The sequence below is a fragment of the Triticum aestivum genome, chromosome 6B (assembly GCF_018294505.1).
Source record: "Triticum aestivum cultivar Chinese Spring chromosome 6B, IWGSC CS RefSeq v2.1, whole genome shotgun sequence".
Taxonomy (NCBI): domain Eukaryota; kingdom Viridiplantae; phylum Streptophyta; class Magnoliopsida; order Poales; family Poaceae; genus Triticum; species Triticum aestivum.
In genome coordinates this window covers 665,879,840-665,893,243 of record NC_057810.1, presented here as the reverse complement: position 1 = coordinate 665,893,243, position 13,404 = coordinate 665,879,840, and positions in this window count along the sequence as shown.

Sequence of the window (13,404 nt, the reverse complement as noted above, 5' to 3'; positions counted from 1 at the left end):
GAGCCACCCCGCGCCGCCCGCCGTTGTCCAGGGGCCGAAACAGGGGAGGCCAGACTAGAGGTCAGCCAGCACGCACCACCAGCTCGCGTGCCCGCCCCGAGTCCGTCCACCGCGCCGCACGCCCACGCCCGCCGGCGAGGCGCCGACGCGCCAGATCTGGCCGCGCACAGACCAGGCCGCCACCGCAGCCACGAGCGAGAGCCACACCGTGAAGCCCACCGCGCTGCCGCCAGGCCCTGACTACCCCGCTGCCAGGGCCTGTCGTCGCGCCTCCGTGCCCCTCACCAGCGCGAAGCACTGCCGGACGCCGTTAACTCGCGCCAACTACCTCCGAGAGGGATGGAGATGGAGCCCGCCGCCATCGGCGCCGGCAGGCTGCTAGGGTTTCATCCCTAGTCGCCACACGGGAGTGACGCTGGGAGGGGAGGGGGGTGGTGCCGTTTAGACTAAAAAAAGAATGTTTGACAAGGTTCCCCTGGAGGGGACTGTAGTCTGGTTATAATTAGGATTCGCAGAACCGGCCTTTGATCCGAGGATGCTAATTACTCCACGTTGTACATTCAGATGTATCTGTGTTTGTAACATCATTGGCACGCGCCGCTATGCTGACTGCCAGAGCTTCAAATAAATTCTACAAAAATGCTAGACATACAAAGACTTACACGCTTTTACACGTTCCTTTCATTTAACAACCAATCACAAACCTCTCCCCCCCTAATTTTCAGGGGGGTGGGCCGCCCCGCTCACCTATTAACCAATCAAGATTAACCATCCTGTAAAAGCCTGTAAATCGTTTGTACGTGTAGCATTGCCGTAAATTCTAACGTTGAAGCCATAGTCTGACCTTGCTATTCTTGTTTAAGATATGAGCGACTCCACTTCGATATTAGCAGCTCTGATGCAGAGGCTGGGCGTAATCCTTCTTTTTTATTTTTATTATAAAACTTCGATATCAGCATCATTTAGGTTCTGGATATGCTTTCCACTGCGCTTTCATTAACGTCATATGCTGTCACAGTGGCAGCAGTGACCTATGGAGGATTTGGACGACAAATTTGAAACCTGTGAAGGCAATCATATTTGGTGACCGAGTGTGGAGGCCGGCCTATGCATGCGTGAATCTATTTAAGGTTGTAAGAGCAACTCTAGTAGACCCCGCAAAAAGGCCCCGACCTGCAAAATAACCGTCAAAATACGGGTCGGCACGGAAAATCCCGTCCGAACAGACCCTGCAAACGCAGTCGGCCCGCAAAAAAAATTGAGGGGCGCATCAAAAACTCGTCCCCAACCCGCGAATACACGCCCCACTCCCCCGGCCCGTCGGTGCCCTCCATATAGCGGGAGCGGTTGGTGGGGAGGACATTTGAGTCCGCGCTTTTCCCCAGCAACCACCTCCCCTCTCCACCTCGCCCCACCGACCCGCCGCCGCCCAAGATTCTGGCGAAAGTAGCTGGTGGGAGCACGTCGAAAAGCCGCCACACGCACGAGGTTGCCCTCCGCCACCCCCTCCCTCTCCTCCTGCGTCGGCAGGCCGGGAGCAGCGGATCTGCGGCCCTTCAGCGGCCGAATTTGGCTTTCCCAGCCGCCGGCGGCTGCGCCAAGCGATGAAATGGTCGGGGAGCACCTCGCGCAGCGCCGGCAAAGGCGCATCTCCGCATGCTGGTGCGGCTTCGGCCTGTCGCCGCCGCCGCCGGTTTGCCGGCATGGATTCGGCCGGCCGGCCGCCGGGCTCGGCCCCTCGCGCAGAGGCTCTGTGGCTCGCCGATGCCGCTCATACAGTGCGGCGACTGCGCATGGACAGTGCAACGACTGACTTCGGGCACGCCGAAGCACCCCGAATGGGTGTTCTTCAAATGCGAAAACTACGGGGTGAAGGAAATATGCCCTAGTGGCAATAGTAAAGTTGTTATTTATATTTCCTTATTTCATGATAAATGTTTATTATTCATGCTAGAATTGTATTAACCGGAAACTTAGTACATGTGTGAATACATAGACAATACATAGTGTTCCTAGTATGCCTCCACTTGACTAGCTCGTTAATCAAAGATGGTTATGTTTCCTAAACATAGACATGTGTTGTCATTTGATGAACGGGATCACATCATTAGGAGAATGATGTGATGGACAAGACCCATCCGTTAGCTTAGCATTATGATCGTTACAGTTTCATTGCTGCTGCTTTCTTCATGACTTATACATGTTCCTCAGACTATGAGATTATGCAACTCCCGAATACCGGAGGAACACCTTGTGTGCTATCAAACGTCACAACGTAACTGGGTGATTATAAAGATGCTCTACATGTGTCTCCGAACGTGTTTGTTGGGTTGACATAGATCAAGATTAGGATTTGTCACTCCGTGTTTCGGAGAGGTATCTCCAGGCCCTCTCGATAATGCTCATCACTATAAGCCTTGCAAGCAATGTGACTAATGAGTTAGTTGCAGGATGAAGCATTACGGAACGAGTAAAGAGACTTGCCGGTAACGAGATTGAACTAGGTATGATGATACCGAAGATCGAATCTCGGGCAAGTAACATACCGATGACAAAGGGAATAACGTATGTTGTTATGCGATTTGACCGATAAAGATCTTTGTAGAATATGTAGGAGCTAACATTAGCATCCAGGTTCCGCTATTAGTTATTGATCGGAGATGTGTCTCGGTCATGTATACATAGTTCTCGAACCCGTAGGGTCCGCACGCTTAACGTTCGATGACGATTTGTATTATGAGTTATGTGTTTTGATGACCGAAGTTTGTTTGGAGTCCCGGATGAGATCACAGACGTGACAAGGAGTCTCAAAATGGTCGAAACATAAATGTTGATATATTGGAAGGCTATATTCGGACACCGGAATGGTTCCGGAGAAGTTTGGGTATTTTCCGGAGTACCGGGAGGTTACCGGACCCCTCCCCCCCCCGGGGGGGGGAGTTGATGGGCCTTAGTGGGAAGGAGAGGCAGCAGCCAGGAGGTGGCGCGCGCCCCCCCAAGCCTAGTCCAAATTGGAAAAGGGGTTGGGGCGCGTCCCCCCTCTCCCTTCCTTTCCCCTTCTCCTTTAGGTGGAAACCTACTAGGACTTGGAGTCCTAGTAGGATTCCCCTTCTCCCGGCGCGCCTAGATTGGCTGGCCGGCCTCCCCATCCCTCCTTTATATACGGGGACAAGGGACACCCTAGAACACACCAAGTTTTGCCTTAGCCGTGTGCGGTGCCCCCCTCCACAGTCACACACCTCGATCATATCGCCATAGTGCTTAGGCGAAGCCCTGCACCTATAACATCATCATCACCGTCGCCATGCCATCGTGCTGATGGAACTCACCCTCGTCCTCAACTGGATCAAGAGCACGAGGGACGTCATCTAGCTGAACGTGTGCTGAACGCGGAGGTGCCATACGTTCGGTACTTGGATCGGTTGGATCGCGAAGACGTTCAACTACATCAACCGCGTTACTAAATGCTTCCGCTTTCGGTCTACGAGGGTACGTGGACACACTCTCCTGTCTCGTTGCTATGCATCTCCTAGATAGATCTTGCATGATCGTAGGAAACTTTTTGAAATACTACGTTCCCCAACAGTGGCATCCGAGCCAGGTCTATGCGTAGATGTTTTATGCACGAGTAGACCACAAAGAGTTGTGGGTGATAATAGTCATACTCCTTACCATCAACGTCTTACTTTGATTCGGCGGTATTGTTGGATGAAGCGGCCCGGACCGACATTACATGACCGCGTTCATGAGACTGGTTCTACCGACGTGCTTTTGCAGATAGTTGGCTGGCGGGTGTCTGTTTCTCCAACTTTAGTTGAATCGAGTTTGACTACGGCCGGTCCTTGTTGAAGGTTAAAAGAGCACACTTGATGAAAAATCGTTGTGGATTTGATGCGTAGGTAAGAATGGTTCTTGCTAGAAGCCCGTAGCAGCCACGTAAAATTTGCAACAACAAAGTAGAGGACGTCTAACTTGTTTTTGCAGGGCTTGCTGTGATGTGATATGGTCAACACATGTTGTGATATAAATTATTGTATGAGATGATCATTTTTTGTAACAGAGTTATCGACAACTGACAGGAGCCATATGGTTGTCGCTTTATTGTATGAAATGCAATTGCCATGTAATTGTTTTACTTTATCACTAAGCGGTAGTGATAGTCGTAGTAGCAATAGTTGGCGAGATGATAACGATGCTACGATGGAGATCAAAGTGTCAAGCCGGTGACGATGGAGATCATGACGATGCTTCGGCGATGGAGATCATGAGCACAAGATGGTGATGGCCATATCATGTCACATATTTTGATTGAATGTGATGTTTATCTTTTATGCATCTTATTTTGCTTAGTACGGCGGTAGCATTATAAGATGACCCCTCACTAAATTTCAAGGTATAAGTGTTCTCCCAGAGTATGCACCATTGAGATAGTTCTTCGTGCTGAGACACCATGTGATGAACGGGTGTGATAGGCTCTACGTTCACATACAACGGGTGCAAGACAGTTTTGCACATGTGGAGTACTCGGGTTAAACTTGACGAGCCTAGCATATACAGATATGGCCTCGGAACACTGGATACCGAAAGGACGAGCATGAATCATATAGTAGATATGATCAACATATAGATGTTCACCATTGAAAACTACTCCATCTCACGTGATGATCGGGCATGGTTTAGTTGATATGGATCACGTGATCATTTAGATGACTAGAGGGATGTCTATCTAAGTGGGAGTTCTTAAGTAATATGATTAATTGAACTTTAATTTATCATGAACTTAGTCCTGATAGTATTTTGCAAATTATGTTGTATATCAATAGCTCGTGTTATAGCTTCCCTATGTTTATTATATGTTCCTAGAAAAAAATAAGTTGAAAGATGATAGTAGCAATGATGCGGACTGGGTCCGTAATATGAGGTTTATCCTCATTGCTGCACATAAGAATTACGTCCTTAATGCACCGCTAGGTGACAGACCTATTGCAGGAGCAGATGCAGACGTTATGAACATTTTTCTAGCTCAATATGATGACTACTTGATAGTTTAGTGCACCATGCTTTACGACTTAAACCGGGACTTCAAATTTTTTTTGAATGCCACAGAGCATATAAGATGTTCCAAGAGCTGAAATTGGTATTTCAGACTCATACCCGTGTCAAGAGGAATGTGACAAGTACTTCACCTAAAAGATGGAGGAGAATTGCTCAGCTAGTGAGCATGTGCTCAGAATGTGTGGGTACTACAATCACTTGAATCAAGTGGGAGTTAATCTTCCAGATAAGATAGTGATTGACAGAGTTCTCTAGTCACCATCACCAAGTTACTGGAACTTCGTGATGAACTATAGTATGCAAGGGATGACGAAAATGATTCCCAAGCTCTTCGTGATGCTGACGAAGGTAGAAATCAAGAAAGAGCATCAAGTGTTGATGATTGACAAGATCACTAGTTTAAAGAAAAGTGCAAAGGGATAGAAAGGGAACTTCAAGTAGAATGGCAAGAAAGTTGTCACTCCCGAGAAGATGCCCAATGCTGGACCCAAGACTGAAACTGAGTGCTTCTACTGCAAAAGGAAATGGTCACTAGAAGCAGAACTGTGAAGGAAATATGCCCTAGAGGAAATAACAAAGTTATCATTTATTTCCTTATTTCATGATAAATGTTTATTTTTCATGCTAGAATTGTATTAACTGGAAACTTAGTACATGTGTAAATACATAGACAAAACATAGTGTCCCTAGTATGCCTCTACTTGACTAGCTCATTAATCAAAGATGGTTATGTTTCCTGACCATAGACATGTGTTATCATTTGATGAACGGGATCACATCATTAGGAGAATGATGTGATGGACATGACCCATCCATTAGCTTAGCATTATGATCGCTACAGTTTCATTGCTACTGCTTTCTTCATGACTTATACATGTTCCTCAGACTATGAGATTATGCAACTCCCGAATGCCGGAGGAACACCTTGTGTGCTATCAGACGTCACAACATAACTGGGTGATTATAAAGATGCTCTATGGTGTCTCCGAAGGTGTTTGTTGGGTTGGCATAGGTCGAGATTAGGATTTGTCACTCCGTGTATCAAAGAGGTATCTCCGGGCCCTCTCGGTAATGCTCATCACTATAAGCCTTCCAAGCAATGTGATTAATGAGTTAGTTGCGGGATGAAGCATTACAGAACAGGTAAAGAGACTTGCCGGTAACGAGATTGAACTAGGTATGATGGTACCGACGATTGAATCTCGGGCAAGTAACATACCGATGACAAAGTGAACAATGTATGTTGTTATGCGGTTTGACCGATAAAGATCTTAGTAGAATATGTAGGAACCAATATGAGCATCCAGATTCCGCTATTGGTTATTGACCGGAGATGAGTCTCGGTCATGTCTACATAGTTCTCGAACCCGTAGGGTCCGCATGCTTAATGTTAAATGACGATATGTGTTATGAGTTATGTGTTTTTGATGACCGAAGTTTGTTCAGAGTCCCGGATGTGATCACAAACATGATGAGGAGTCTCGAAATGGTCGATACACAAATATTGATATATTGGACGGCTATATTCGGACACCGAAAGTGTTCCAGAGAAGTTTCGGATAAAACCGGAGTGCTGGAGGGTTATCGAAACCCCCCGGGGGAACTAATGGGCCTCAACGGGCCTTAGTGGAGAGAGAGAGGGACGGCCAGGGCAGGCTGCATGCCCCCTCCCCCTTAGGTCCGAATTGGACTAGGGAAGGGGGGGAGGGCGACGCCCCCCTTTCCTTCTCCCTCTCCCTCTCCTTCCTTCCCCCTCTCTCCCTCTTGGTGGAATCCAACTAGGACTAGTAGTCCTAGTAGGACTCCCCTTGTGGGGCGCGCCCTAGGAGGGCCGGCCGGCCTGCCCTTGTTCCTTTATATACGGGGGCAGGGGGCACCCTAAGACACACAAGTTTCTCTCCCAACCATGTGCGCTGCCCCCTCCACAGTTACACACCTCGATCATACCATCGTAGTGGTTAGGCAAAGCCCTGCGTCGATAGGATCATCATCACTGTCGCCACGCCATCGTGATGACGGAACTCACGCTCGTCCTCAATTGGATAAAGAGCACGAGGGACTTCATCGAGCTAAACGTGTGCTGAACGTGGAGGTGCCATACATTCGGTACTTGGATCGGTTGGATCGCAAAGACATTCGACTACATCAACCACGTTATTGAAACGCTTCTGCTTCCGATCTACGAGGGTATGTGGAAACACTCTCCCCTCTCGTTGCTATGCATAACCTAGATAGATCTTGCGCGATCGTAGGATTTTTTTTAAATTACTGCGTTCCCCAACAAACTACCCCAAACATTTGGCAGATAAGAAGGATGGCAAAGTGAACAAAGGTATATTTGATATACAGGTCATTGATGTGTACCTTACTAGTGCTCATAGTAACCCCTAGGTATTTGATACTTGTTCGGTTGCTAAGATTAGTAACTCGAAACAGGAGTTGCAGAATAAATGGAGGCTAGTTGAGGATGAAGTGACGATGTGTGTTGGAAGTGGTTCCAAGATTGATATGACCATCATCGCACACTCTCTATACTTTCGGGATTAGTGTTGAACCTAAATAAATCTTATTTGGTGTTTGCGTTAAAGCATGAATATGATTAGATCATGTTTATTGCAATACGGTTATTCATTTAAGATAGAGAATAATTGTTATTCTATTTACATGAATAAAACCTTCTATGGTCATACACCCAATGTTGATGGTTTATTGAATCTTGATCGTAATGATACACATATTCATAATATTGATGCCAAAAGATGCATAGTTGATAATGATAGTGCAACTTATTTGTGGCACTGCCGTTTAGGTCATATTGGTGTAAAGCGCATGAAGAAACTCCATGCCGATGGGCTTTTGGAATCACTTGATTATGAATCATTTGATACTTGCGAACCATGCCTTATGGGCAAGATGACTAAACTCTATTCTCCAGAACAATGGAACGAGTTAATGACTTATTGGAAATAATACATACCGATGTATGCGGTCCGATGAGTGTTGAGGCTCGTGGTAGGTATCATTATATTCCGACCTTCACAGATGATTTGAGCAGATATGGGTATATCTACTTAATGAAACACAAGTCTAAAACATTTGAAAAGTTCAAGGAATTTCGGAGTGAAGTGGAGAATCATCGTAACAAGAAAATAAAGTTTCTACGATCTGATCGTAGAGGCGAATATTTGAGTTACGAGTTTGGGCTTCATTAAAACAATGTGGAATAGTTTCACAGCACACGCCACCTGGTACACCACAGCCTAATGGTATGTCCGAACGTCATAACCACACTTTATTAGATATGGTGCGATCTATGATGTCTCTTACCGATTTACCACTATTGTTTTGGGGATATGCATTAAAGACAACTGCATTCATGTTAAAAAGGGCACCATCAAAGTCCATTGAGATGACACCATATGAACTGTGGTTTGACAAACAAACTTAAGCTATCGTTTCTTAAAATATGGGGATGTGATGCTTATGTAAAAAGGCTTCAGCCCCATAAGCTCAAACCCAAATCGGAGAAATGTGTCTTCATATGATACCCAAAAGAAACTGTTGGGTACACCTTCTATCATAGATCCGAATGCAAGATATTCGTTGCTAAGAATGGATCCTTTCTAGAGAAGGAGTTTCTCTCGAAAGAAGTGAGTGGGAGGAAAGTAGAACTTGATAAGGTAATTGTACCTTCTCCTAAATTGGAAAGTAGTTCATCATAGAAATCAGTTCTAGTGATTCCTACACCAATTAGTGAAGGAGCTAATGATGATGATTATGGAACTTCAGATCAAGTTACTACCGAACCTCGTAGGTCAACCAAAGTACGATCCGCACCAGAGTGGTACGGTAATCCTATTCTGGAAGTCATGTTACTAGACCATGATGAACCTATGAACCATGATGAAGCGATGATGAGCCCAGATTCCGTGAAATGGCTTGAGGCCATGAAATCTGTGATGGGATCCATGTATGAGAACAAAGTGTGGACTTTGGTGGACTTGCCCGATGATCGGCAAGCCATAGGAAATAAATGGATCTTCAAGAGGAAGATGAACGCTGATAGTAGTGTTACTATCTACGAAGCTCAACTTGTCGCAAAAGGTTTTCGACAAGTTCAAGGTGTTGACTACAATGAGATTTTCTCAACTGTAGCGATGCTTAAATCCATATTGCCATATTTTATGAAATCTGGAAAATGGATGTCAAAACTGCATTCCTTAAATGAATATTTCTTAAAGAGTTGTATATGATGCAACCAGAAGGTTTTGTCGATCCTAAAGGTACTAACAAGGTGCGCAAGCTCCAGCGATCCATCTATGGACTGGTGCAAGCATCTCGGAGTTGGAGTATATGCTTTGATGAGTTGATCAAAGCATATAGTTTTATACAGACTTGCGATGAAGCCCGTATTTACAAGAAAGTGAGTGGGAGCACTACAGCCTTTCTGATAAGTATGCGTGAATGACATATTGTTGATTGGAAATGATGTAGAATTTTCTAGAAAGCATAAAGGAGAGTTTGAAAGGAGATTTTCAAAGAAAGACCTCGGTGAATCTTCTTACATATTGGGCATCAAGATCTATAGAGATAGATCAAGACGCTTGATAAGATTTTTCAATGAGTACATACCTTGACAAGATTTTGAAAGAGTTCAAAATGGATCATTCAAAGAAGGAGTTCTTGCCTGTATTACAAGGTGTAAAGTTGAGTAAGACTCAAAGCCTGACCACTCAGAAGATAGAAAGAGAATGAAAGTCATTCCCTATGCCTTAGCCATAGGTTCTATAAAGTATGCTCTGCTGTGTACCATTGTGTACCTTATCATGTGTTTGGCAAGGGGGTACGATAGTGATCCAGGAGTGGATCACTGGACAACGGTCAAAGTTATCCTTAGTTACCTAAGAGGACTAAGGAAATATTTCTCGGTTATGGAGGTGATAAAGAGTTCGTCATAAAGAGTTACGTCGATGCAAGCTTTTACACCGATCTGGATGACTCCGAGTCTCAATCTGGATGCATATTGAAAGTGGGAGCAATAAGCTAGAGTAGCTCCATGCAGAGCATTGTAGACATAGAAAATTTGCAGAATACATACGACTCTGAATTTAGCAGACCCATTGACTAAACTTCTCTCATGAGAAAAACATGATCACACCTTAGTACTCTTTGGGTGTTAATCACATAGCGATGTGAACTAGATTATTGACTCTAATAAACCCTTTGGGTGTTGGTCACATGGTGATGTGCACTATGGGTGTTAATCACATACACATGTGAACTATTGGTGTTAAATCACATGGCCATGTGAACTAGATTATTGACTCTAGCGCAAGTGGGAAACTGAAGGAAATATGCCCTAGAGGCAATAATAAAGTTGTTATTTTATATTTCCTTATTTCATGATAAATGTTTATTATTCATGCTAGAACTGTATTAGCCGGAAACTTAGTACATGTGTGAATACATAGACAATACATAATGTTCCTAGTATTCCTCCACTTGACTAGCTCGTTAATCAAAGATGGTTATGTTTCCTAACCATAGACATGTGTTGTCATTTGATGAACATGATCACATCATTAGGAGAATTATGTGATGGACAAGACCGATCCATTAGCTTAGCATTATGATCATTACAGTTTCATTGCTACTGCTTTCTTCATGACTTATACATGTTCCTCAGACTATGAGATTATGCAACTCCCGAATACCGGAGAAACATGTTGTGTGCTATCAAACATCACAACATAACTGGGTGATTACAAAGATGCTCTACAGGTGTCTCCGAAGGTGTATGTTGGGTTGGCATAGATCAAGATTAGGATTTGTCACTCCGTGTTTCGGAGAGGTATCTCTGGGCCCTCTCGATAATGCTCATCACTATAAGCCTTGCAAGCAATGTGACTAATGAGTTAGTTGCAAGATGAAGCATTACGGAACGAGTAAAGAGACTTGTCGGTAACAAGATTGAACTAGGTATGATGATACCGACGATCGAATCTCGGGTAAGTAACATACCGATAAAAAATGGAACAACATATGTTGTTATGCGGTTTGACCGATAAAGATCTTCGTAGAATATGTAGGAGCCAATATGACCATCCAGGTTCCGCTATTGGTTATTGATCAGAGATGTGTCTCGGTCATGTATACATAGTTCTCGAACCCGTAGGGTCCGAACGCTTAACGCTTGATGACGATTTGTATTATGAGTTATGTGTTTTGATGACCAAAGTTTGTTCGCAGTCCTGGATGAGATCACGGACGTGACGAGGAGTCTCGAAATGGTCGAGACATAAAGATTGATATATTGGAAGGCTATATTTGGACATCGGAATGGTTCTGGAGAAGTTTGTGTATTTTCAGGAGTACCGGGAGGTTACCGGAACCCCCCGGGGAGTTGATGGGCCTTAGTGGGCCTTTTCGAAGGAGAGGCAGCGACCAGGAGGTGGCGCCCCCCCAAGCCCAGTCCGAATTGGACAAGGGGTTGGGGTGCGGCCCCCCTCTCCATTCCTTTCCCCTTCTCCTTTAGGTGGAAACCTACTAGGACTTGGAGTCCTAGTAGGATTCCCCTTCTGCTGGCACACCTAGCTTGGCCGGCCGGCCTCCCCCTCCCTCCTTTATATATGGGGGCAGGGGCACCCTAGAATACACCAAGTTTTGCCTTAGCCGTGTGCGGTGCCCCCCTCCACAGTGACACACCTCGATCATATCATCGTAGTGCTTAGAAGAAGCCCTGCGCCGGTAACATCATCATCACCGTTGCCACACCGTCGTGCTGACGGAACTCATGCTCGTCCTCAACTGGATCAAGAGCACGAGGGACGTCATCGAGCTGAACGTCTGCTGAACACGGAGGTGCCGTACCTTCGGTACTTGGATCGGTTGGATATCGAAGACGTTCGACTACATCAACCGTGTTACTAAACGCTTTCGCTTTCGGTCTACAAGGGTACATGGACACACTCTCCCATCTCATTGCTATGCATCTCCTAGATAGATCTTGCGTGTTCATAGGATTTTTTTGAAATACTACGTTCCCCAACACGGGGTACGTGCTGTTTTCATTCGGCTCATTTTGGATAGCTCATTATGTTAGCTCATTTAGAACATCATCATGCGTGTAGGAAGATGGATGCTTATTTTGGTTTTGGGAAGGCGAATACATTGATTTATTGATACAAAGAAAGTTAATAGACGTTCGTGCACTCCTTAGTGCAATCGAAGGCAATGAAACGCATGCATGTGCAACTAGAGGGGAAGCAACGTCTACTTCTTTCTTAGAACCAAAGAAGAAGAATGAAGAATGCAAGATCAAGAATCCAGATCAACAATGAGTGCATCGGGAAGATATTGTTTCAACTCGTGGGAGCAGTTATGGAAGTTGGAAATCTTCTAAAATGCATACTTGTGGTTCTTGTTTTCTTTGGTCTTGCTATTCTAGCAAAGATTTGGCGATGTCCTATGTATGCAATGTGGTTGAAAATGCAAAGAAATGCAAATTTACATTTTGCGAGCCGGGGGGGGGGGGCACAGAGGCAGTCCCCGCAAAGCCGACCCGTAAAGCAGGATACATGTCAGCTTTGCAGGGTCTGCCTCTGCGGCCATTCGAGCCGATCGGCAAAACAGTTTTTCCGCGAAATGCAAAGGTGAAATGCGGGTCGGCGGGATGCGGGGTCTGCTAGAGATGCTCTAATAAAGACATGCTGCATGAGGCAACATGCACCAAAATTCATGTGTTCTTCTGTTCTTGTGTGCGAGCTGTGCGAAATAGCTGAGAGGAAAAAAATAAGGGAGCTGGCTATTAGCTCCAACAAAGCATCATTGAAGGTTATCGTTTATCTGCAAATGCGCACAATTTTTCATCATCAAAAGTACATGCAATTTTTCATCAGCAAAAAAAGGCAATTTTGACCGCTGTTTTCTACCATGATTCCTAATGTTTTATATATGTATAAGAGTACAGGAAAAATATCTGGACAAGAACTCACTAGCAACTGATAGCCTAAAGAGGACCATCAGATGGAAGATGGACGGAGGCCTGTCCGTGTAAAAAAGTAGGGGCTCTCTTGTGAACCCCTTTACTTGTGCACGGGCAGTCAGAGCCGCGCCCGCGGCCACACTTAGCAGGGCAAAGGAGGGAAGCCAAAGGCACAAGACAATCCAAGCAATGCCAAGACCAGAGACACAAGAAGCAAGAGGGCGAGGTAGACTCCCCCGGCAAGAGCCTTGCCGGGGCAACTTGCCCAACACTAGTAGAGCTTCCACCCTAGAGCCCAAGAGTTCCAAACACCATCAACCACGTTGGAACCAAGGCTCGGGAGGCACCTCCATGGTGGCATGCAG